At 39.2% G+C, this 27,183-nt stretch overlaps 1 pseudogene; it reads left to right on the top strand.

Annotated features, from left to right (window-relative positions):
- Positions 1 to 564: 564 nt before the first annotated feature.
- Positions 565 to 24,473, top strand: LOC132821680 (extracellular calcium-sensing receptor-like; annotated as a pseudogene).
- The last annotated feature ends 2,710 nt before the right edge of the window (positions 24,474 to 27,183 follow it).

The raw sequence follows: 27,183 nt of genomic DNA, 5'->3' as shown, positions 1-27,183 counted from the left end.
ATTTGACCCGAATTAACATTGCCTCACAGAAGATGAGCACAGCTGAAGGGAGATGAAGATGCTGTTGTCGTTCCTAGCAATTGCGAGTGTTGCACTCTTGTTTTGTGGTCCTGAATCCCACTGGTAAATGCACTTCAAATTTTCAACTGAGAAAATACTTCGGAGATCTTAAGATACATTGACCTGCAAATTTTTGGACTTTGGGAGAAAACTAGAGCACCCAGAGGCAGACACAGGGAAAATGTGCAAATTCCACAACGGCAGTCGCCTGAGGTTGGGACCGATCCCAGGTCCCTGACAGCAGTGGTAACCACACTGCGCTTCAACTGGATTGAAGGTACACAGATGCCTATGTTTGCAATTATTTCCTTCATGAGTCTCATGTTGACTAAACTGGTAAGGTGTGTTCCTTAGGGACTAACCAAGTAATTTATTGATATTCAACAGAGATTGAAATTGATTAAGCACTCATTGATTAAGCACACAAAAATAGCGACTTTTTAAAATAAAAAGTCAGTCAACCATCCTACTGTCAGCCGAGGACAATTTCTTGTCCTATCGATAATGCATTACTGGTTCCTTTTAGTGCTGAATTCTGCCGCCGCCCTGACATTGTCCAGTAATGAGCAGGTTTGCAAACGTTGGGGTAAGTTTGATTTACTGGGCTTATCGAAGAATGGAGATATCATGCTGGGTGGAATTTTTGGGATGCGTTCTTACCACGTAGAACATCGACACCTCACATTCAGCATTCACCCGGAGCCGGCAAAATGCCTCAGGTTGGTGAGTTTGTTTAATAAAATGGAAAACATCTGTCCTCATGTTGGTTCCCATGAATTACTTTGTGAAGTTCAAGTAAAAGAAAATTGTCAACTTCATTTTGAGACTTGTCCCAAAATGTGTAATAACCGATCAGGTACTTTTGCAATTCAGTTAATGTAACGGTAGCAATACAGCCATCATTGTAAGTATCGCCAGCTCCCACAATTAGTCTTGTGAGCAAAACTCATGAACCTATTTTAGCATTTTGGAATGAGAGACAATTGTTGGTTAAAACATTTTGAGATTCCTGCTGTTTTTCGAAGGCTTTCATTTTGGCAGCACGGTGACTTAGTGGTTAGCACTGCTGCCTTGCAGTACTAGGGACCTGGGTTCGAATCCAACCTTGGATGACTGTCTGGAGTTTGCATGTTCTCCCTGTGGCTGTGTGCTACGATTTCCTCCTCTAGTCCAGAAATATGTAGGTTAGGTGAATTGGCCATGCTCAATTCCCTTCAGTGTTCAGGGATGCTGAGATTAGGTGCATTAGCGAGGGGTAAGTGTAGAGTAATGGGGTAGGGAAATGGATTTGAATGAGATACACTTTAGAGGATTGGTGTGGACTTGTTGGGATGAAGAGCCTGTTTCCCCAGTATAGGGAATCCATGATTCTGCTAGAGGGATGATCTGGAATCCCTATAACATCTTATTTAAAAGTTAACACATTGGCAGGTCTTTGGTTAATGTCCATTAAGGTTTTCTGCTCAAGACTCTACGTTGAAACTTAGGTCCACTAATTCCCCATTTATAGACAGTTATGTTACCACTGAAAAATAATTACGCAGTGGTCCGGTCGGATATAATGTTTATCGTGTAATTTTAAAATCTTGAAGTTTTATGAAGTCTGGGACATACTGCATGCATAGTTTTCTACTTTGGTTGAAAACAATAGAGATTAGATCTTGTTTCAACAGGTGTATCCAGTATTTGTGCACATGAGCAAAATATGTCTGTGGACAAATAAAGGCAAGATAAGTGTTGGTGTTCATTGTGGGCAAAATTACAGAAATGATAACACAGTCCAAAATTAATGCTGTCTGTCGTTGATCTGGAATTTTCTCTGTCAACAGGAGTATAGAGTCATAGAGTCATAGAGATGTATAGCACAGAAACAGACCTGTTGGTTCAACCCATCCATGCCGACCAGTTATCCCAACTCATTCTAGTCCCACCTGCCAGCACCTGGCCCATATTCCTCCAAACATTTCCTATTCATATACCCATCCAAATGTCTTTTAAATGTTGCAGTTGTGCCAGCATCACCATTTCCTCTGGCAACTCATTCCATTAACGTATCACCGCCTGTGTAAAAAGGTTGCCCCTTCAGTCCCTTTTTATATCTTTCCCCACTCACCCTAAACCTTTGCCCTCTAGTTCTGGACTCCCCCAACCCAGGGAGAATACTTTTTCTATTTATCCTATCCATGCCCCTCATAATTTTATAAACCTCTATAAGTTCACCCCTCAGCCTCTGACGCTGCAGGGAAAACAGCCCCAGCCTGTTCAGCCTCTCCCTGTAGCTTAAATTCTCCAACCCCGGCAACATCCATGTAAATCTTTTCTGAACCCTTTCAAGTTTCACAACATCTTTCCGATAGGAAGGAGGCCAGAATTGCACGCAATATTCCAACAGTGGCCTAACCAATGTCCTGTGCAGGTGCAACATGACCTCGCAATGCCTGTACTCAATACTCTGACCGATAAAGGAAAGCATACCTGATCATATTTTTGCTCACCAAAAGTATTGTTGTCTCCACCCATTGCGTTACTCACTCGTACGGCATCAATAAACAGTTGATCCTCGACCCTACTGCCACGCATCTGGGTTTTGCTGCCTCCTCTTCGGATTAATGACAGCTCTGGATTACACACTAGTAGTCATACATGGTATCATTCATCTATCACATGCCCTCAATACGATATTAGCCAATGCCAGTTTCCATGACCAGCTTTACACTTCCATGCCTGCTTCAAGGAGCCATTCATTCTTGGGAATGCAGTGCTCAATTCTGACTGACGTGGCCCTCCTGGTGCAGCTGCTTTCGATCCCATTCAGGACATTTGTGTCAAAATGTGTCTAATTAATGAGTTTCTACCATGAATACTCGTGATGTGATTGCCATTTATGAAATATTGGATATGAACTTAATCAATACTAAGTTTGATAGATCAAATCAGGGAATTGAATTTTTTGTGACAATCATTCCAGGTTCAGTAACTATCCAATAGTTGCTGACCTTCTCAATCAACTTGATTCATAACTTTTTTTTCCTGGCCTGCTCATCTTTTCCTTAATACAGACAATTCTCTCCCATTGCTTCGCAGTCTGAACGAGGACTTTCAGAGTGTTAAAATTAAACATTTGTGATACCCTCCTCTGACTTTAACCATTTTTGCTCAGTTTCCCCAGCTAGGTGTCACTGCCAATGACACCTTTTTGCTCAAACCATAGAGTAGTTGTCGAAGTCCCTTTAACATACTTCATGTGCCTTTGCACTCCCGCATCATCTTCTGACCCGCACACATTTCTAGTCAGTTTCAGTTATGGCTGCTGCTAATTAGCTTCAGAAATTTTATTCTGCAGATATGTTTCACCCAATTAAAAAAATGGGATTTTTTTCATTGGAATGTGGGCCGATGAGAGGTGACCTTTTAGAAGTTTATAAAATAATGAGGGATAAAGAAAACGTTAATGGTCGTTGGCTTTTCCTTCAGGTGAGGTATTTCAAGATTAAGGGGCACATTTGTAAGGTGAGAGGAGAAAGATTTTAAAACAACATGCGGGGCATCTTTTGCACACACAGCGTGGTGAGCATGTGTGATGGATCTCCTTAGGAAATGTGTGATGTGGGCACAATTACAACGTTTGTAAGACATTTGGATAAGTACATTCGAATAAGAAAGGTTTGGAGTAGGCAGGTGGGACGAATGTAGTTTGGGAATATGTTCAGCATGGACTGGTTGGACTGAGGGTTTTGGTTTTGTCTTCTATGTCTTGACTTTATACTGAATTTCATTGTTAGAATTTACTCTCTTCAAGAGAAGTTCAGACATAGAAGCCAGGAGGCTATACTCAAGCTTCATTAAAACTAATCAGATCTCACTTAGAATGCCACCAAGACTGTCAATATTATTGACAAAAAATAGTGAGAGATTGCCATCATTTCTGTTCCATAACTTCTGGAATTCACCTATGCCTAGTTAATCATGGAAGATCAGAAGTTAATGTCAGGGATTACACGGTTCCCGACATTTGCCATTGATTCCCGACTTCCCCACCCACTCACAATCAAGTAGAATTTGCTTAACTGGCAAAAACCTTTTATTTTTCACTATTTGACTCCTTGAGAAAAAAATTGCAAATATTTGTGATTTGTTCAATAATGTGTAACAGTACTTCTGATTTACACTACTTTGATAATGACTACTGAATGCTGCAATTAATTCTGAAAAACTGAATTCATATATGCCACATATCAAATTTTACCAAATGACAAAGTTATGTTTTTGTGAAGGAACATTTTTAAAGTAATTTCCCCCTTGATTTTATATTTTATACTTCAATCTCACATACGTTTCTAAATCATTTGTTTTGACCTTGATCAAGTTTCAATTACCAGTTAAAACAAATAAATATGTTTTAGTTTTATGCTTGCTGTCAGCGAACATGCTACAATGTGGTTGACCAATGATCTTGCTTCATTATATTGCTATTGTTTGACAACTAGTGATCCCAATGCCTTGGCAACAGCTTCAAGCTAATGTCTGGAAGAGGAAATTCCATGCGACAGAGGTCACCAGAAATTTGTGGAGCTCGATATCTGGCACATCCATAGTTACAATGAGATGAATGACTTTCATCACAGCAATGCTTTTCATGGTTTATTATTAAATGATCATGCAAGAAAGACTCAGTTGGTTTTCTGGTTTTTATGCTGTTAGCTGTGACTCAGAAGTTTGTGAGTTTACAATCCAATCCAAATTATTGAACCCTTGTTTGAAACTGCTATTTCAGTGCATTATATTTCTCATTTGTCCAAAGAAATGCAATTGTTTCACCAATTAAAGTAGAGGATCTTATTGTAGCATTCGAAAAAATATGTAGGTGGGACAATGCAGTAGGAGGCGGTTTTGATCACCACAAGAGCAGCTCTTAGCAACAGGAACTCTCTACTCGCACAGCATCAGCTCCTGCCACTGGCCTTTGTTTCATTTATTTCACTGAAGACTTCCCGCTTTCCAGTTAAGTGCCTAAATAGCACTAAACATTATGGGCCTTCTCTAAATCATGCATGCGATACGAAAAGCTGCGGGGCCTTCCTCAATGCTAGTATAGGATAACATGCACCCAAGGTCTCACCAAGCCGATCTCGTACTTGCCCCGTCAGGGTGTTTTGCAAGTTCCCAGGGGCAAGAGTTATTGCTGGACCGCACATCAGGAATGCCAAGTCCACACAGATATGACCTCCTCCACTCATCCATCTCACCTTCCCCCTCTCATTTGCTGCTGACTTTGCTGCTGTTTCCTCACTAGCTTCATATCCCCACCATCACTCACCTTTATTTGGACCCATGTTGATCCTGGGTCTGTGGTCAGTGTAATACTGGCATCAGCCCCTCACTGTTGGAAGTGCTTCAATGAAGAATAGACCATCTCCACCTGTTTCACATAGGTTCCATAGGAAGGAGGACCCTCTTGCTCACTCCTCTTTGATCATGGGAAAGATTAATTTGCTAATTGACTGCAAGTTGACATGCATTCTTTCCCAGAAGGAACCAATCTTTACCATCTGTCGAACAGACCATTACCTCCCTTAAATGTCACCTTAAGTGTGAGGAACCATCTTGCCATGCTGATAAAATAGCAATTAAATGAAGTATATTATTCTTGTTTTCAATTTAGTCTGCTGTTCTATTTAATGCATTGGCCAGTGTTGTTTTAATTTACTTATTTGCTTGCTCTTTGCATGTATGGTTTTTGGAAACTTGAGTTATACTTTTGCTTCTGGCCTATTTCTAATTAAGACGATATGTCACAGGAGCAGAAGTAGGCCATGCGGCCATTGATTCTGCCCCTCCATTCAATTAGGTCATGCCTGATTTTATAATCTCAATTACATTTTCTTCCCTTTCCTTCAAAATACTTGATTCCTCATTGATTAAACAACTGTTTTTTTCTCTGTCCTGACTGTAATGATTGACTGAGCTCCCCATGGACCCTCTGAGAAGAAATGTTTCCTTTTCTTTGTCTTAACTATCTGGTCCCATATTCAGAAAATTGTTGTTCTGGTCCTAGACACTTCCACAATGGGAAGCAACCTTATTGCTGCTTTTCTGTGAAAATCCCTAAAAGTCTTGGATATTTCAATAATTCTTGTTCTCAAACATCTGTATTCCAGTGAGTCTAGTGCCAATCCACTCAATCGCTACCCATAAGACAACCCCTCCATACCTGATATTGGCAAATGAATGTTCTCTGCACTGCTTCCAAAACTAATTTATGATTCCTTAGATAAGGGTCCAATATTCCATTTCCTTCTGTAGTACCCATTGAACTTTCAAATTAGCTTTTTAAGATTCATGATTGAAGATTACCATATCTCTCTGTTCAGCAGATTTCTGTCATCTTTCTCCATTGAAATCATGTTAAACTTCTGAAATTTTCCTGTTAAAATGCACAACCTTACATTTCCACACGTTATACCATATGCCATTTTTTTTGCCCACTCACTTAACCTGTCAGTATCCTTCTGCAGACTCCTTGTCTTATCCTCACCTCCTGCCTTTCCCACTATGTTTGTGTCATCCACAAACGTAGCTTTAGTATGTCACTCTGCAGGCCCAACTCATGAACATTTTGCAAATAATCATCATCATGGTACTGACCACACTTCCACACCATTAGTTGCAGGTTGACATCATGATAATACTCACTTGTCTGAACTCTCTGTCTTTTATTAGTTATCCATTCCTCTATCTATGCTTATATACTATCCCCAACTCTTGTCCTATTAAGCAGTCTAAAGTAGAATCTCTCATCAAACACCTTCCCAAAATCCAAATGTATTACATTGACTGCTTCCTTTTTATCAATCATTCTTGTTATCGCCACAAAAAATTGTACTAAACCTATATTGTGATTCTTGGATTAAATATTTGAGAATATAACATAAAATTTGGCTTTTTGAGTTCACAGTCACTTGCAGATGCAACCATAGAATTATAGAATCATAGAGCTATAGAATTTTACAGTACAGAAGGAGGCCATTTGATTCATCATGCTTTTGCTGACTCCCAACAGAGCTAGCCAGCTATTCACTTTTTCCAGTCCTATCTCCGTAGCCCACTGAATTAATCACATTCAAGTGTATATCCAGCTCTCCTGGAATCTGCCTCCTCCATTCTTACAGGCAGCACATTCCAAATTCTAACAAATCATGGAGTGTCTCCTCCTCACAGTTCTAGCTCTCATGCTGACAATATTAATACTGTGTCACTTTCTTGTTTTCTTTTGTTCTTGAGTATAAGCAGTAGTTGGTACAAATCTCTAATTCTGTGTGAGCTAAATATACTTGCCATTCCATCTCAAAAGGACATGCATAAACCACATTGTTGTGGGTGTGGAGGTGTATGTTGGCTATACAGGATAAGGATAGTAGATTTCCGTGCCGAAAGGGCATTCCTGAAACAGCTGATTGTTTATGACTACCAGTGATGGTTTGACAGTCACCATGTCATTGGCTTTTAATTCCAGACTTTTTTTTAAATTTAAGTTTAACATTTAAAGCCATTACCTCAGAACATTACCTGGCTTCAAAGCTGCAAATAAGTAGAAAACTGTGAGAGTGATTGTGCAATATGTTAATTTCAATTTAAGGATGTGTTTCTCAAGTTGAGGAATTTTTGTCGGGTCATCAAAAATGAGTCTTTATCCAACTCCTTAACCACTCTGCCCTGACCATAGATTAGCAGCCTGCCTGATTGGCACCCACCCAACACTTTCCACATGCACTCGGTTCACTCATAATATACAGGCACAACAGAGAACACTATTAACGAGATGCACCATAGCACTCTTCTGGCGCCGGCAAAATGCTTCAGGTTGGTGGGTAATATAAGATGTCGAGAGTGTGGTGCTTGGAAAGCACAGCAGGTCAGGCAGCATCCGAGGAGCAAGCGAATCAACGATTCGGGCTAAAGTCCTTCCTCAGTACTGAGGTCATTCCTTCATCCTCACTATAAGATACTTCATTTTCGAATAGGAGATGTTTACCGGTTAAGGCGTTGTGAGAGCTCTCTTCCTTTTTGTCGAAATACTTCCCTCGGATCTAAGGATGATCGTCGGGGATCCCCTTCATGTTTTCTTTGAAATCGCGCACACAGTCAGGTCTTTGCTTAATATGAATTAAGATTCTGTGCTCAAGTCTCTGCGTTAGCATACGGATTCATCAAGTTCCAGCTTTGATTCAACGGTTGTACCACCAAGTTATCGCAAATCATAGCTACGCTGTGGTCCTCTCTGATATAATTGTATCATTGCTTTCCCTGTGTTTTTGTTAAATCTTGTTTCTCCGCCTTCTCTGCAGCTTTCGGCTCAGGCCTTTCCGCTTTGCATTGGCGATGATTTTTGCAATCGAGGAAATAAACAATGACACAGGTCTGTTTCCCGGGGTCACTCTGGGATACCGCAGATACGATTCTTGCAATTTGCTACAGTTATCGTTAAAAGCAGCTATGGATTTTCTAAACAGTCCAGAGGCAAACACATCCTCTGATAACTGTAAAAAGTCCTCCACTGTTTCTGCGATTGTTGCTGACGCTGGATCTACCAAATCTTTAGCAATAGCACCTTCTATTGGTACCTTCAGAATCCCTATGGTAAGAAATGGCGTTTAATAACTCGGTTGCAGAGTAAACAAATGTGAGTTAACTGTATATAATCTGATGTTATATGCGTCATTTACTCCATTTCTACAAAATTCGTAACTCTTTTTGATGATCCAAACCAGACCAGAATCTTTATTTTCTAACCGGGTTATTATTTTTCTTCGAAGATATTGCTTCAAAAGTCTCATTTCAGAAAACAGGTGAGGAAAGGAAGCAAGTTATGATAATAGAACTTTTCAAAAATGATTCCAAAAAACTGGCAAATTCGGTTCGTTTTTATTCTTTCACGAGATGTGGGCAGTGCTGACAAAATCAATATTTGATTCCCTCCCCAGTAGCCCGGGAGATGAATCTCTTCCTTGATCACCTGCAACCGACGTTAGGGGTGAAATATGCACAAAGTCTGTCCAGCAGCTAACGGCACCATCAATAGAATACTGAACTGCACGAAGCAAACATTACGTTATACACTAAAATAAGTCTTATTTAAACAATAAAGTGTCTCAGCTTTGGCTTGCTGGCGGATGCGTAATTCATGCCTGAGACACAGTGTTGCTTCCAGAAACCAGGTGAAAATTTTCAAAGCTGTACTTCATAACCTTGAATTATATTTTAAGAAAAGTATAATGCTGGACACGTTGCTAAAGATTTAAGGTGTTGGATGGAGAGGTATTTTAAGTTTGGGTAATGGTGTAAGAAAAGTCATGTACAATTAGTCACATATCCAACACCTTTTTTTCCTTTCCATCCATTGACTTCACTGGGAAGGGACAAATGGCGAGATCGACGATGGACCCTCAATACTATGTTGTGAGCTCTTTTGGAATACGAATCGAAAACTAATTCTGAAACAAGCAGAATATTCACTTTTCCGCATTACCGCCAACATAGTAAACTCAAAGATTCCAAAGCCTTTCCTCTTCCCACCACCACCATCACCCAACCGTCCCGCCAGCGACAACCCTCAACATCAACATTGCACAGTGGCAGCATTTTTATTAACGAGTTTTGCTATAATGATGTGAGCAATCCATTTTGCAAACTTGAATAGATTAAGTTTCAAAACTGATTTTCTGTTGATAGATAAAGTAAGTTTCAAATCTAACTCTACGCGATGAAGATATTCAAGGCACGACGAGGAAACTAAAAGTGACAATGATCCATATTTAAATAAATATAGATCACACACCATTTTCAATTTTGATTAAATGAAAAATGGGGGTGAAGTATAAAAATAGTCAAAATGATTGACCCAACCTACTGGATATTGTGGTTTCATTCCATTGCGTAAGTTGTATACCTGGTAAAACATTCGGCTTTCAGTTCACTGCATGGAATTTCCATTCACTACCTTTACTGCAAAATAATTAGCTACTAAAATATCCGGGCCTCATTTATGAACATTTTCAAAGCTTTTTTGGAAACCGCTGAGCCCATTATGCAACTTTTTGTGTTGTTTTCTTTCTTCAACAGAACAATATAACATTTTGGAACAAAAATGCAAATAATTTGCTTCACGCGTTCTTAATGTATGGTTAATATGCTCTCGCTAACCAGTAGCCTTTTTATGCTTATTAAATCAATACGAACCACATGCTTTGCCTAAACATGTTTGTGTACTTTCTCACTGAGATGCTGTAATTCACTGCTGTATTGTAAGTTAGTCATATTCAACATTAACTTATCAAGCCATTCCTGAAATGGTTGTTCTTAAATCGACTATTATGTCCTGTTTGCATTGTTTTCTAATTTGATTCAAACTAAGCGATGTTACAAATCGGTGCTTTCATAACGTGTATCGATCATTCCTGTACATTATCTGTAATATATCCATGGATATGAATCCCCTTCTTTCAAAATAAAGATGTCAAACGTATTGGCGTTCATCGTGGGCAAAATTGCAGAAACCATAGTTATAAACAAAATGATTAAATATTTGTTTACGAATATCTTTAATGGTGACTGGAAGGTGCTTAATTTGGAAGTTTTACTTATCAAACTTACTCAGTTTTTTTAAAAAAAACTGAATTCTGAGTGTGGGAGAAGTAAAGATTCCTGGTTGAGAAATTATCTGTGGACGTGTTTTATATCACGATCTTGAAGGAGGTGAGTGGTCGAGGAGGAGCGTTGAGGTTTGCCAGTCGTATGATGAAGGGGTATTACCTTGGCAGCTAGGCTATGGGACGGTAACGTTGCTGCACGGCATACTGCTGCATCTTATGTTCCATCAGCATCGAAATAAATTTACTTCTTCTATGTAGCAGTCATTGTCTCACTTTGTCTGTCAGGTTTCTAGGCAGCAGAGGAAAGCCTGCCAGCCATACCTGGAATTAGTAGACAGATAAATTGTAGCGACGAAACCTTATTGCAAATCAATTCCAATCCAACTCCTGGACAGTTTGGTTATCAGACCTTTCCAACACCGTATTGTGCTTCATAAATTTATCAGGTGTCTTTAAGAATGGAAGATGCAAGCGTAAAAGAGTCAACTAGTTGATGTGGTGCATTTCAGTTTCCAAAATGCATTATTTCGGGTGACATAAAAAAAAGTTTACAGCACCAAGATATGAGCTCATTGTGCTGGAGTGATATATTTACATGAATATATAGGATTGGCTGACAAACAGAAGTCATGATGGATAGGTCATCTCCAGGTTAGAAAATTGTAATTAATAGAATGCAACAGTGTTGCTTTTACAAAAGTTGAATAGACAATAATAGTTTGTTTGAAGTGATAGACTGTGTTGCAAACCAATTTGCTCATGACAAAAGGGCAGGAAAAAAACTTCTTGAGGCATACAATGTTTGGACAGGTTGTCTACAAAAGGATACATGTAGGCTAAGTGATTGGACAGGAATGTCAGATAGAGTCTGTCGTCGAGTATTTTGAACTCAATCTCTTTGCTAGGATATAGAGGAAAATAAAGCCTAATTTCAAGTATAATAGGTTCCCACTTGAGGTGGAGATGAGAAAGAATTCCTTCTCTTGGAACGTTATGTTTGGAGTTCTCTTTCCTGGGGAGCAGTAGAAGTTGAGTCACCAAATATATTTAAGGGTAGTTTCGTTTGATTTTCAATCCACAAATGAGTCAAGGCTTATGAGGACAAAGGAGGGAAGTGCTGTAGAGGTTACAGTTGCATAATACCTTTATTTACAGAATGGTGGAGTAGGATCAAGGCTGCCCAGATGAGGGATAGACATCAATGCTCTCAACAGAGTTGAAAAGAAGATAGTCAGCAACGAGTGGTGTGGGACTTCATGAAATTGAGGCTAGGCTGAAGAGACTGCAGATGGGTTTTGGACATTCCACATGTAGATCAGCGTCTATATTGTAGATATTTGGAAAACCATTTCTGCACATTGCCCATCCATAGCATCAACATTGAATATCATGTAGAATTTGACAGCAAGTTTCAATGTAGCAATTTATTTTGGTTAGCTTCCCTTTTTCATTGCTTTTCTTCCTGTTTTTGGATCCAGCAAATTTTTATTTCTCCTTGTGTTCTATCTGGACTTGACACCAGCTCTCATTGCTACTTTTGTCCAAAGATGGTCAATAATCTGAATTCTAGAAATGGATTAAACATGGTAACCCTTGAGTGAGGCAGCATTTGAAGGAGGGAAACCTTAATAAACCTAAAAGTAAAATTGAAATCATGGAAACCTGTCCTTTGGCTAGCACTCTTCTAAGCATAAATTTCTTGGAGGTAGAACATATCATTAGTTCCTCAGAGAAGTAATCTCGGTTAACAATCATCAGCCACATTAACAATGAAATTTCTTCATCAGAAGATGATTTCTTCACCAGAATAATCGTGCAATGTTCAGTCCCATTTTCAACTACTCAGATAATGGAGCAATTCATGCCTATAGGTAGAAAAGCCAAATATAATTTTCAGGTTTGGGAAGGTTGAGTGGCAGTTAACATGCAAGTCATACAAGTATCAAACAATGACCATCCTCAACAAAACAGAACGCAATCATTACACCTTACTTTCAATTTATTTTACTATTGACAAATTCTCCATTTTCGACATGCTTTATAATTTAATTGGCCTGAAGAAACCATAGAAATATTTTGCTTGCAGGGGCAGAATATTCTGAGTGGAAGAACTCACTCCCTAGTTTTCCAAAATCTTTTCACCAACTGAGTGACATAATTCACAAGCATAATGGACTATGCTCACCTCGCTGGACAGTGCAACTCCAGCAGAACATTCAAGTCATCTAGGGCCAAAGCAGCTGATGATAAAAAAAACATGAATTACATTAAACCTTAACTTCAGTTGCAATGGTGCACAGTAGCATCTGTGTATACCATCTATAGGATGCTCTGGAGCTACATACACAGGTGCCTCCTTCCAAACCCAGGGCCTCTACCATCTAGAAGGATAATGTCAACTGGTGCTTGTGAATGTCACTGTCTGAAAGGATGCCTCCAAACTTCAAACCATCTTAACAGAGAATGTTTACCACAAAGAGGGAAGCCATTCAGGCAGCTGAATCTGCACTAACTCATTACAGGAGCAAACAAACCTTCCTAATTCTTCACGATTTCCACGTAACCATATATACATGAATTTTAAGGTGCTTATGTAATCTCCTTAGGACGTCATAATGTATTTAGCACCATGACCGTACTATGGACTCATAGAATCCCGACATGTGGAAACAGGCCATTCGGCCCAACAAGTCCACACTGACCCTTCGCAGAGTAACCCACCCAAACTTATTCCCCTACCCTATTACTCTACATTTACCCTTGATTAATGCACCTAACCTACACATTCCTGAACAACATGGACAATTTAAAACGGCCAATTCACCTAACCTGCACATCTTTGGACAGTGTGAGGAAAGCGGAGCACCCGGAAGAAACCCTTGCAGACACGGGGAGAACGTGCAAACTCCACACAGATAGTCGCCGGAAGCTGGAATCGAACCCGGGTCCCCGGCGCTGTGAGACAGTAGGGCTAACCATGGATTCTAACCATTCACTGTATATTTTCCTTATCTCCCTTTCAGTATTTTGCAAATGTTTTGTTGTTCCTTTACTAAATGGCACTTCACAGAATTAAAGGTTTGTCTCACAGAGCAGGCTGGCTGTGTCTATACCCTAAGGAGTACAATTTAGCCTCTAATTCACCATCGACTTCTTAAGTATAATTTGGGATGGTGAAGGACTGGTGGCCTTGTCAATGGTGTCCACATGTCATAAATTAATAAAAAAAATCCAAAGACTGTTGCAATAGTATCATTGTGTTTCCAATTAATCATGGAATATCACATTGCAGGGGAAGACTATTTGGATGATTGAACCCTGTCAGTCTTTTTTAGATAACATCCATGCTTTTTTCTGATAATAATGACATTTTCTCCATTTCAAGTCCTTATGCAAATCTATTCTGAATTTCATTATTGACACTGCTTCCACTATCACTTCAGACTTCACTTGATGAAGGAGCAACGCTCCGGTAGCTTGTGACTTTGAATAAACCTGTTGGACCAAACCTCGTATGGTATGACTTTTGAATTTGTCCACCCCAGTCCAACATCGGCTTTCCACATTTAGGCTTAAAGATTCACTCAACTGTAAGATAAATATTCTCTAGTCTCTCCATTTTTGTATTGTGCAAGTCAGCATTCCATTTGAAATATAATGTGTAGAGCATGCTTAGTTCCAGAGTTGCTTTGTAGAGAACTTTAATTCTGCTCAGTAAAAGTGGAATGGTTTATAATATCTTTTTGTGAGAGTTCATAGGTTACTGAATAGACATTCAAAGCAAAAATTCATGAATGGAATGCCAGCAAATATGGGAAAGAGAGAGATGTAAAACTTCATTTTTATGAGAAGCAATTACTATACTATCAGGTCCATATCTAGACAACACATGTTGGGGACACAGTCAGAAGTCAAAAATTGTTGAAAGACTGTGCTGTTCATGTGATCTTTAGAGTGTGGAAACAGGCCTTTTGACTCATTGGATCCACACCAACCCTCCAAACAGCATCAAACCCAGACCTACACCCCTGATCCTACCCATCGAACACTAAATTTCTGATGGCTAAGCCTGCACATCCTTGGCCACTGTTTGACAATTCAGCGTGGCCAGTCTACCTAGCTTGCACATCGTTGAACTGTGGGACAAAACTGGAGCACCCGGCGAAAACCCATGCAAACACAGGGAGAATGTGAAAACTCCATTTAGATAGTTGCTCGAGGCTGGAATCAAACCTGGGTCCATGATGCTGAGAGGCAGCAGTAGCCACTGATGCAGCCTGCCGCATTCTTTCAGGAACTCGAGAAAACGTCATGGGAATTGCTAGATAACTAAGAGTTGGAGTCAAAATTCAGAGGAAGACTTGAAGTTCCAAATTTGTGGTAGATACTGGCTCTCTGCTGAGGGAGGTTAGGATCATCCCTTTAGGCAATGATACTTGCAGTGCAACTGAGAAAAGTTTATTAAAGACTTTGTTTGTCTAATGAAATAGAGTAAAATGGGAGATTGGGGGATAATCCCAGGCTTAAATCTGGTTCTGTGAAGCTAACTGTCTTTGATGAATTTGAATGATCCTTGTGAATTAGTATTGGAGTACAATCTCTGCATGCAGTGGAACGTGAGCCCAGGGCAGCTGTATGTATCCCCAGAAAAGAGCAGCCATTGAGGCAGTCCATTGCAGCAACATATGGCATGGAGTTGGAAGGATGGACCATCAAAAATTAAGAATTGTAATCCCTTGTTAGCTCTCATTAGAACCTATGATCCTCCATGTCATTGATGTATGTGGACAGTTACTGAGAAATCCATGGGATCTATCGGGATTACAATACATGTTTGCTAGAAGATATGGTGTGTTTCTTTAATCATTAGTGGGACGTAAATGTTGTTGTCTGATCAGCAATTACTGCCCATCCCTAGTTGTTATTTCGAAGTTGGTGTTCAGCTGTTTTCCTGAACCAGCAGACTGTGGTTGCATAATGTCGTTAGAGAAGGAATTCCAGCATTTGATCACAGCAAAGATGGAGTTTCATCAAATTGTAGTTCTGTTTTTGTTTAAGGCATTTTAAATGCTTTAGAGATTATACTAGCATTCTTGTAAAGTACAGTCCCACTGGCTCTTCAAAGCTGCGGCTTTCTGGTCTTTGAGTTCCTAGAACTTCTGTCTCATTGAAAAATATAAACATTCCTGATCTTTGAACAGTTCATGGCATAGTTTGATGGCCTCATAGTAGAAATAATGTGGTGATCGCAGCTGATGCCATAACATAAAATTACTTGTCTGATAAGGGATCATAACAAATGCCATTCCAGAATTTTCCAGCACAGTAATTGGCCATAACAAAGGATTCCCATAACCTCAGTGATTCTACAGGTGTCACTCTATTGGTCAAAATTCAACATTTTGTAATTTAGTTTACATCATCCTCTTCTCTTCAACTCTATTGCAATATGGGCATGATTGGCATGGCCATTTGAGGCTGATCTCAAGGTTGTGGGAAACTATTTACTTCAATCACCTATCTACTTAGTACTGCGTTGAAGGTGTTGCAGGATTTTGATTCAGTAACAGTGAAGAAGTTTATTGAGATATGTACTGCTGTTATATATCAGGACCCTTCATGTGTCCTGATTGGTGTACATTCAGATAACTAGCTGGGAATGTTGAACTTATTAGAAATAAGTTTGCATTATCTGAGTTCTTCCAAAAATATCTCCAAAGCACACCTCAGTGTTGGAGACGTCAGCGTATTCTATTATACTTACCTGAATATGGCTTTCAATTAAAGCAGCGTTAAGTTTCGACTCCAGTAACTTCTTCAGTTTTCAAGAAATTGCTGAAGTCGAAACGTTGATTAACTTTTATCTGCAAAGATAATGACAGACCTGTTGAGTTTGTCCAATACACTCTGTTTCAACTTGTGCTCATAGTTCTGCTGCAGAGATATTGAAATTATACGTGAAATACGTATACGTGATTCCTCACACCAATCCTTCAAGCCGACCTTTTATTGAGAAAGGGCATGTCACTTTATAAGGATTTTAACGATCTTAGCAGGTCCCATAGCACGTTATGGCCAATGAAGTGTTTTTTTGGCATGCAGTTGCTGTTACAATATACGAAAATATTTAATCCGTTAACTGCTATATCCCAGACAATAAAGTTCTCCCTATTCTTTTCCGCATTAAGTACAGAATGGTGCAGAGGGTTTTGTCTGTGCAGTCTGAGACGGTTATTGGAAAATTCTATTAAAGTAGCTCCACAGCCCACCATCAGTCCACACCCACGGCCATGTTTGTTTCCCTTCTCATCACGAATTCCCACTGAATAAGGTCCCAGCGATCTCCTTGTATCTCTCGAACTTTAGATATGTCAAGACTTGCCCGTGTGATAGTTCCTTTGTGGATTTTGAGGCGGTTGCTAGACATTTCCTTCACGCGGAATCAATTCTAACTTAAAGGAATGGAAAAGCGGTGAGATGAAACTGTATATAAAGGCACTTGCTGGGAATTTCCAATCACGGTGACTCTCACTGATAAAGGATGGTTTTGCTTTGGGCGCTGTTCACCCTGCTCACACCTGTATGGGCGGGCTATCAGCCAGTCTGCAAACAGTGGGAGCAATTCGACTTACTCAGTTTATTCAAGGCTGGAGATATTGTATTGGGCGGAATTTTCAGCCTGCACTCCGACGTAGAATATCGGAAACTATCATTTGCAAGGCAGCCCGAAGCGGTAGAATGTAAAACGTTAGTTGAATTTTGCAATGAACAAAATCTCTGTAAAAAATTCTGTGATTTTACGTTTTGTCTGGTGGGTGCATCATTGAGCCTGTTTGTATATCGAATTATATCTCAAATTGTAGCGAAAGGTAAAAGTCCTTCAGTTGCCACGATCATTATCCAAATATAAGTTCAAAGTGTTGAAAGAGAAGTTGGTCGTGGGTCGGCCGAGACTGCATTGTTGTTGCTTTTTTAACTTTTGCATTGACAACTTTGCAAGAACTCAAATGTAGAACTGAATTAATCGTACACCCGATCTCTCTGAATCACGTAATTCGTCAAGTACCAATGTGATTTTTTTCCCGTTCTGCCATCATTGTATTTTTTTGTAGGTTTGATTTCAGAGAATTTCGCTTTGTGCAGGCGATATTGTTCGCAATTGAAGAAATAAACAAGAACCCTACACTGCTCCCGAACCTTACACTGGGTTACCAGATTTATGATTCGTGTGGCATGCCGTCCTTGTCTATTAAGGCAGCCTTAGAGATGCTGGATGAGCGAAGGGACGCTGTTTCAGAGGATAACTGTAGGAACGTAAATGCTATTGTTGGTGATTCAGGATCCTCACAGTCCGCCGCAGTTTCAAGGCTACTAAGCCCTTTTAGAATTCCCATGGTAAGTGAACTACAGCGAGTATTATAACAGCGCAACTTCGGGAAGTTCCTCCATCATAGGATCATGAAGTTTTATTTTACTTAGAGAAAGATATCTTTCGGTTCCTCGTGCCCGCGCCTGTGATCAAACATCAATCTATTCCCATCCCATTTCCAAACTTGTCTCGTATGGAATGACGTTTCAAATGTTCATCTAAGTGGTCTTAAAATGTCTCAAGGGTTCATTCCTCATCCTTTTAGGCAGTGAGTTTTTGATACCAGAAAATAAAATCCTCAATTTTCTGTTCCTTGCTTTAAAACAGTGACCCCTGGTTAATGAGCCCTCTACTAAGAGTAAAGGTTTCTCCCTAACTATACTTCCTGTACCCCTCAGAGCTATGTACAGTTCCATCAGGTCCCCCCTCAGCCTTGTCCGCCCATGGAAAACAACCTCTCTTCATTAGTATATCACTCCCGCACAATCACCTTTCTGATGAGTGTCGATTGCTCAATCTCTAATGCGATTGCATCCTTTTTATTGTATGGTGAGCAAAGCTATATAAATGCTTCAGCAGTCGTGTGTCATTCAGCACAACTCGATCATAACTTTTTTTGTTTTCTATACCTTGACTGCAGTGAAATTGATTGAATTGACGAAGCTTTAATCTCATTCGAAATTCACACTAAAATCAACCCAGAGAATAGTGAAAACGAGAAACAAAAGGTGACTAGATCACAGTATGGAATGGGAATTTATCATTTCCATTTCATTCACTGATTTGCAATCGTTGCGGTACATCACACAAAATGAACATATATTTTAATCATTATTCATAATCATCAACTATTGGCATTCTTCCAGTTATTTGAAATTGATGCGTTTTTGAATAAGCAAGAAGGATTAGGCATTTCTGGTCTATAAATATTTTATTGTTCAAATGTCTCATTAAGTTTGTATCATGAAGTCTTGCAACAGGGTGTTTTGTCTCTCACTATCAAATATGCAATAACAATTACTTCCAAATATTGTTTGTGCTATTTTATTCTCGTGCCCAGTTGATATTGTGATGATTTGGAGATACCGTGTTGGACTGGGGTGTACAAAGTTAAAAATTACGCAACACCAGGTTATAGGCCATCAGGTTTAGTTGGAAGCAATAGCTTTCGGAGCGCTGCTCCACAACCACCTGATGAAGGAGCAGCGCTCCGAAAGCTAGTGCTTCCAATCAAACCTGTTGGACTATAACCTGGTGTTGTGTAATTTTTACCTTTGATATTGTGAAGTGTCTCAGTGTGTATTTGCAGTTTACTATTCATTGTTAATGTCTTGGTCACCTTTCATCTTTGTCCTCAGCGTCAACAAATTTTGTCTGAGATTTTGTGGAATGGCTTCGATTATGTCTTGCATTCTTATGATTACTTATGTTGATAGCTCAACACCACACACACGCGCCACCAACATATTTGATTTTCTGAAGGTCAAGTTATGCAGCACATGTACAATCCAGGTAGCCGTTATCAGGATGAATGACCTATCCCATTGCTTGAGCCTTAATCCTGTTGTAAACGGACTGATTTCTGGGATAGCCAGACTCAAATATGAGGCGAGACTGGATTGGCTAAGAATACGTTTATTGGTTCAGAGTATTGTGTATACGAGATGGGAGGTCATGTTGTGGCTGTACAGGATATTGGTTAGGCCACTTTGGGAATACTGCGCACAATTCTGTTCTTCCTCCTTTCGGAAGGATGGTGTGAAACTTGAAAGGGCTCAGAAAAGATTTACAAGGGTGTTGTCAGGCTTGGAGGAATTGAGCTATAGGGAGAGGCTGAATAGGCTGTGGCTATTTTCTTTGGAGCGTAGGAGGCTAAGTGGTGACCTTATAGAGGTTTATAAAATCATGAGGGGCATGGATAAGATAAATAGACAAAGTCTTTTCCCTGGGTGGGGCATTCCAAAACTAGAGGGCACAGGTTTTGTGTGAGAGGGGAAAGATTGCCAGAGGAAGTGGTGGAAGCTGCTACAATTGCAATATTTAAAAGGCATCTGGATGGGTATATGAAGAGGAAGAATTTAGAGGGATATGGGCCAAGTGCTAGCAAATGGGACTAGATTAGGTAGGGATATCTGGTCATTATGCACGAGTTGGACCGAAGGGTCTTTTTCCATGCTGTAAATCTCTATGGCTCCATGACTCTATCTCCATTATAATTTCAGAGTGTTGGTGGATATCGCTGAATCCTGTAAAATTCTAACATGACTAGGCAGTGTAAATGCAGGCAGGATGTTTGCAATGACTGCGGAGTTCAGAATCATGGCTAAGACAGGTTAGGTAATCGTATTGAATGGTGGAGTCAGCTCAAATTATGTACTTTTACGCCTATTTTCGATGTTTCTAAATTACATGTTCACTGTTATATTCAAATGTCAAAATGTTCCAGCTCTTGACAATCATTTAAGAGCAGAGACACTTTGAGGATACACCCACACTAGGAAGGACTAATAATAACATGGATATTTGTCTTCATGAACATGTGAACATACCCAGCATTTGCTCCTTGATTGTGATTTTAATCAGTCTTTTACTGTGACACCATGTCAGATTCATTGAAACCTGTTGTCATCCAGCATTCTTCATCTCTCATTTTCTAGTGTGAGTGTTGAGTAATATTTTTGGCCCAGATTCCTTGTCCTGGCAGTCATAACAGCTGAAATCAATGAAGGAAGTACTCAGGGATAAGTTGGCTACAGCTACCCTTTATATTTGATACCTGAGAAAGAGGAACAGACCAAATGATTTGATGACTAACTCATCAGAAGGCCTATCCTTCTGTTTTTCAATTTTTTTTTACAATTCTGATTTCCAACAGGTCAGTTATTTTTCAACCTGTGGTTGTTTGAGCAACAAAAAAGAACATCCATCGTTTTTCAGAACAATACCCAGTGATTACTTTCAGGCGAAAGCATTGGCTCAACTAGTGAAGCATTTTGGATGGAATTGGATTGGAACAATCAAGAATGACAATGACTATGGTAACTTTGGGATGCAAGCGTTCACAGAAGCTGTCCAGCAGTTGGGAGTTTGCATTGCCTTTTCTGAGTCCTTCTATAGAACATATCCCAGAGACAAGCTACTCAAAACTGTCAGAGTGATGAAGGAAGCAAACACAAAAGTTATTGTGGCCTTTGTTGCTGAAGGTGATATGGAAATTTTGCTAAAGGAGATTGCAAGACAAAACATCAGAGGCATTCAATGGATCGGAAGCGAAGCTTGAATTTCCACATCAATCCTTCCCTTGGAAGAAAGTCGAACGTTTCTTACTGGAGCATTATGAATTTCAATTTCTCAATCAAATATTCCCGGTTTTAAGGCATTTCTGTATCAAGCACACCCTTCTGCAAATCCAGGAAATAGTTTACTCAAAAATTTTGGGAAACAACTTTTAATTGTCGTCTAAACTCGGCAGAGAATCAAAATAATGGAACAGAAGAAACTTCTGAATGTACAGGCAGTGAGAATTTGCAAACAATTAAAAATATCTACACGGACGCATCTCAGTTGAGAGTGACATATAACGTGTACAAGGCAACATATGCTATAGCGCATGCTCTGCACCATATGCTCGGATGTGACTCTGTGGGAAAAGCGTTCTGGAATAACACGTGACAATCCGTCCGATTTTCAATCGCAACAGGTAGTGAAACTACATTATAGTTGAAAAAGAATCTAATGGCTTTCCAATTATATTTATGTTAAGTTAGAAAATAAAAGTGACAGTGCCGTTCATGCTACTTCATTTGCTTTCTCTTAAAGCTTTTGCAGTATTTGAAAACAGTCAATTTCACCACTAAGACTGGAGAAATTGTGCACTTCAACGAAAATGGGGATCCAGTTGCAAAGTACGACATTGTCAATTGGCAAAGTGATGGAAATGGCACTGATGTAGTAACAGTCGGATATAATGACGGATCTGCTTCTCTAGGCGAAGAATTCACCATTAACGAAGAAGCGATTGTTTGGAGTGAAGGGCGAAGAAAGGTAGTCGAAAATTTATTGCGTTAATATCTTCCTTTCAGATATTTCAGACCAGATAAACTAGTTCTCAATAAATAACTATTGATGAATAGAATAGAATAGAATGCCCTTTCTTTACGAGGCAAGCATGTCTAGGCAAATGCAATTCCTTGTCCAATTAATCCTCACGAATACCGTTTTTGCAATGGCAATCCTATGTTCAAAGGCCAGAATTTAAGAAACCAATAGAAATTCCTTTGAGGAACAGGATTAAAATGTTTCTGCTAGTAATGCAGAACCATGAAACCCCAATCTTGCGAATTTTTAAAATACCACTATGGCTGTTTGCAAACTTAAATTCAGTTAATTAAACAAATTGAGAATAAAATTTCAATCTTTTTATTTAAAAACGTCAAACCGGTTCCATATCATTTTGTTGGGGTGGAAACATAGTGCCTGCAAATTCACAGCAATGTGTTTGAGTCATAATTACTCTGTGAAGTGGCCTAGCTAACCTTTAAGTTGCCAGTAGTAACATCGCAAAGATGCACTCTGCCTTTGTCAGCAATGCCTACACCCTGCGAATGAATAAATACTAAGAAAATATGTAAATTCACACAAGAATCTTGCCAGTATAGGTCAAATAAAAAGCAAAATACAGTGGAAGTTGATAATCCGAAATAAACCAGGAAGTGCTGGAAAAAACTCAGCAGACCTGGCATCATCTCTGGGGAGAGAGAAAAAAATGAGTTGATATGAGTCTTCTTCAGAAGAAACATTAACTCTTGTTACCATAGAATCTGCCAGACCTATCCTGCCAGGTTTATCCAAAAATTCCTTTATTTGTTTCTGATTGAGAGCATCTGGTATATTCCTTACGTGGTCCACTAATATATCATCAAACTGTATGTTCCCAAACATCTTTTTGGTTAATACTCCACAAATCTAAATCAAACTTTGATCCAACAAACATTTAAGTCTTTTGTGACATTAGCCTGTGCTTGTCATTGCTTGACCAAGTTTTGGATCTTGCAAAACTCTAAACACTATTCTTAAAGACATCTGACAGGCACATGAATAGGAGTGGTTTAGTGGCATATGGGCCAAATGCTGACAAATGTGACTAGATTTATATAGGATATCTGGTGGGCATGGATGAGTGGGCCGAACGGTTGGTTTGCGTCCTGTGTATCTCTTTGACTCTATGATGTAATCTCATTTACATAAGGTACCACAGGCACTTTGCTCTGAAAGTTGTACAGCTCGAACAAGGAAAGCAGCTAGAAAAGGGCAATCTATTTGCTGCTTTGATTGTGTGGAATGTGCTGAAGGTGAGATCAGTAATGTTACAGGTATGTAGGCATATATACACATGCAATTATTATTCGCAATTCATATATTTTAACCTCTTTATATTATTTTTTATATCTCGAAGAACCATTATTTCATGTACTTCTACTTTTTTAAAAATTAGATTCAATGACATGCCTAAAATGTCCTTGGGATTATTGGCCAAATAAACATCGAAACCAATGCATACCGAAGATGACTGAATTTCTCTCCTTTGAGGAGATGATGGGGATTGTTTTAGTGACACTGGCATTACTTGGAACTGGCTTCACAGTGACTGTAACCGTAATTTTCTGTGTTCATATCAATACTCCCATTGTTAAAGCCAACAGTGCAGAATTAAGCTTTCTGCTTCTTTTTGCTTTAGTACTGTGCTTTCTCTGCTCAATAACATTCATGGGAAAACCTTCAAACTGGTCTTGCATGTTACGCCACACTATGTTTGGTATTACTTTTGTGCTCTGCGTTTCTTGTGTTTTGGGCAAAACCTTGGTTGTAATGATGGCCTTTAATACAACCCTTCCTAATAATAACATGATGAAGTGGTTTGGGCCCGTACAACAACGCCTGGCCATTTTCATCCTACATTTATACAATGTCTAATATGCATGGTCTGGTTAATTACATCACCACCCTATCCACTGAAAAATGTGAATCATTTTAAAGATATCATCATTTTAGAATGTGATGTTGGGTCTGCGACAGCCTTTTATTTGGGTCTTAGTTATATTGGATTTTTGTCTTGTGTTTGCTTTGTGGTTGCCTTCTTAGCCCATAGACTGCCAAATAATTTCAATGAAGCTAAGTTTATTACTTTTAGCATGCTTATATTCTGTGCAGTTTGGATAACATTCATTCCTGCTTATGTGAGTTCCCCTGGCAAATACATGGTGGCTGTAGAAGTGTTTGCCATTCTGGCATCCAGCTTTGGTCTACTTGTCTGCATTTTCGTTCCAATATGTTACATTATCCTATTACAACCAGAGAAGAATACAAAGAAACATTTGATCCGCAATGTCAGTTGAAATAAAAGATACTTCTCATTTTTTCTCCACCATAGAGCTGTGTAACCGTTTCTCCCTTTTAACAGAAAAATTGCAGAGTTAAAATGATTAAATTGTGGTATCTTGTTTCATGTCATTTGCTTATATTTGAAATATTATAGATTATTAGCATAAGATTTAAGAGCAGGATTAGGACACTTGACTTTATTTTTTAGCATTTTCCATCATTGAGCAATGATCTGCCTGTAATTGTAACCATGTTTTCATATTTGTACTGCCCTCCCATAAACTTTCCCAGAAGAACTGGCTGAGATGTTTAAAATGATGAAAAGCAGGTGAATGCATGTTCAGAGGTAAACGATTTTCTCCAGTGGAAACATCAAGGATTGGGCATAACTTAAAAATTAGGACAAAGATACTCAGGTATTCAGGCTGGAGACATTTTTCCACACATGAACTGGGAGAAATCTGGAAATTCCTCATCAAAAATGTGTTCAAACTGGTAGTGAAAGTTGCAACTGATCAATTTTAGAGGTCATGTCGACAAGGCAAATACTTGGCTAAAGACAGAGATGAGCAATAATCTAATTTAATCAGAGACAGTATCTGTGGGGTGAATGACCTAATCCTGTTCTTGTGTTATTCTGTGAATTATTTCACTTTTAAACTTTGGATTGCACAAAATATAATTTCATTTTCTTTGGCTTTCTTTGAAAATTATGTGCGTACAGTATCTGAATAATAAGCATTCAAAAAGTCCCAAATAGTTAGTCTCATAAAAATGTGAATATCTATTACCTGACTTGACCAGTGTTTCAGCATTGCATTAATTAGCTTTTCTGCTGTCACAGATCCAATCCAAACTAACATTCATAAGAATATATTTGTGAAAAATCAAATGCTAACATGTTGTATCTGTAGATTATTTGGAGGATGTTACTTTACAAATATTTCATGTGCTTGAATCAAATTTCTTTATTACTGTGACATTAATTTGTTTGCAATTGAATTGCACTTTCAGAATGCCTCTCTTCTCCATCTGTGAAAAAGTGGGACTGGTTTGTTAAAGTACAATGTAGTTCATGATTGATCAATGAAATGCACCCCATGCTCCACATTTTACACTTCTTTAATTTCCATGGATTAATTTATCTTTTTTATAATTATAACTTTTAATCATTTTCAGTATTTACTTCTCTCATAGTTATACACCAATAAGGATAGACATAAGAAAAATGAGAATGTTTGATTATTATTATGGCTGCTTTTATGTGGAATATGAAATTACAGAGAAGGGTTAAAAATGTGATTAATGGAAAAATGACATGAAACAGAACAAATATTAAAAAATTAATATGGATCCATAGAAAAATAGGAAATAGGAAATAAATTGAGAAAATGCAATGTGCAGATCTGGTTAACTAGGACTTTTCAACTGTTTCTTTGCCATGGTGGCTCAGTGGTCGCTACCTCACAGTGCCGGGGACTCATGTTTGATTTCACCCTCAGGAGACCATCTGAGTGGAGTGTGCACATTCTCCCCATCTCTGTGTTAGTTTCTGCCCATAGTCCAAGGATGTGCAGCTTTGGTGGATTGACCATGCTAAATTGCCTATAGTGTCCAAGGATGTGTAGGCTAGGTGGGTTAGGAATGGGAAATATGAGGTTACATGTTATGGGTAAGGGGCTGTGATTCTCTTTGGAGGGTCAGTGTTGATTGGATGGGCCAAATGACATGCTTCCACACTGTGGGGATTCCATAAGGAATGTGACACATCTTGTCAATTGATTCGCTATAGTCTTACCAGTGGATAATTCTGCTCTCTCTCTTAAAGAGAGATGACATGTTGTGTTTTAACCTGAGAGCCACCATACCTCAAGCGAGGAAAGAAGTTAAGAAGGAGAGTCCATCATGGTAACCTCAGCCAATGATCGAAATTGAACCCATAATATTGGCAGCAAACTGCTTTGCAAACCAACTGTTTAGCCAAATGAGCTAAATTAACCATATTTTATCAATAAGACCATTAAATGGATTGAACATGAGGGATAATTAAACTGTCACATGAGATTTGATCACATAATTGCCTAAAAGATCAAGAAATGGGTTAATTTGTTCCTCTGGCATCAGCCATTAAAAACAGTCAGAGAAATTAAAAGCATATCTGCACCCCTTCACTCTTTGTACATGGAACAAAGCCTGTCTGAAACATTGAGCTGAGGAAACCTTTGATTCCCTGCTCCATCTTTCCATGAATTCTCCTTCCACCAATGAGTCCTTTTTTTCCAACAACAGGCCAATAGATTCTAGCTGTCAGCACTCCCTTTCATCGCAACTCATTGTATCATAGAGATGTACAGCATGGACACAGACCATTTAGTCCAACTCTTCCACGCTGACCAGATATTCTAACCTAATCTAATCCCACTTGCTACCGCTTGACTCATATCCCTCTAAACACTTCCTATTCATATCCCAATCTAGATGCCATTTGGTGTAATTGCCCCAGCCTCCACCACTTCCTCTGGCAGCTCATTCCATACACACACCACCCTTTGTTTGAAAAAGTTTCCCTATTAGGTCCTTTTAAAATTATTCCGCTCTTACCCAAAACCTGTGCCCTCTAGTTCTGGACCTACCCCCAACCCCAAGGAAAAGACCCTGACTATTTATCCTGCCCATCATGATTTGATAAATCTTTATAAGGTCATGACTCAGCATCCAATCCTC

The sequence above is a fragment of the Hemiscyllium ocellatum genome, chromosome 13 (genome assembly GCF_020745735.1).
Source record: "Hemiscyllium ocellatum isolate sHemOce1 chromosome 13, sHemOce1.pat.X.cur, whole genome shotgun sequence".
In the NCBI taxonomy this organism is placed as follows: domain Eukaryota; kingdom Metazoa; phylum Chordata; class Chondrichthyes; order Orectolobiformes; family Hemiscylliidae; genus Hemiscyllium; species Hemiscyllium ocellatum.
Note: the sequence above shows the minus strand (reverse complement) of the source record. Positions and strands in the feature narration are given on the sequence as shown.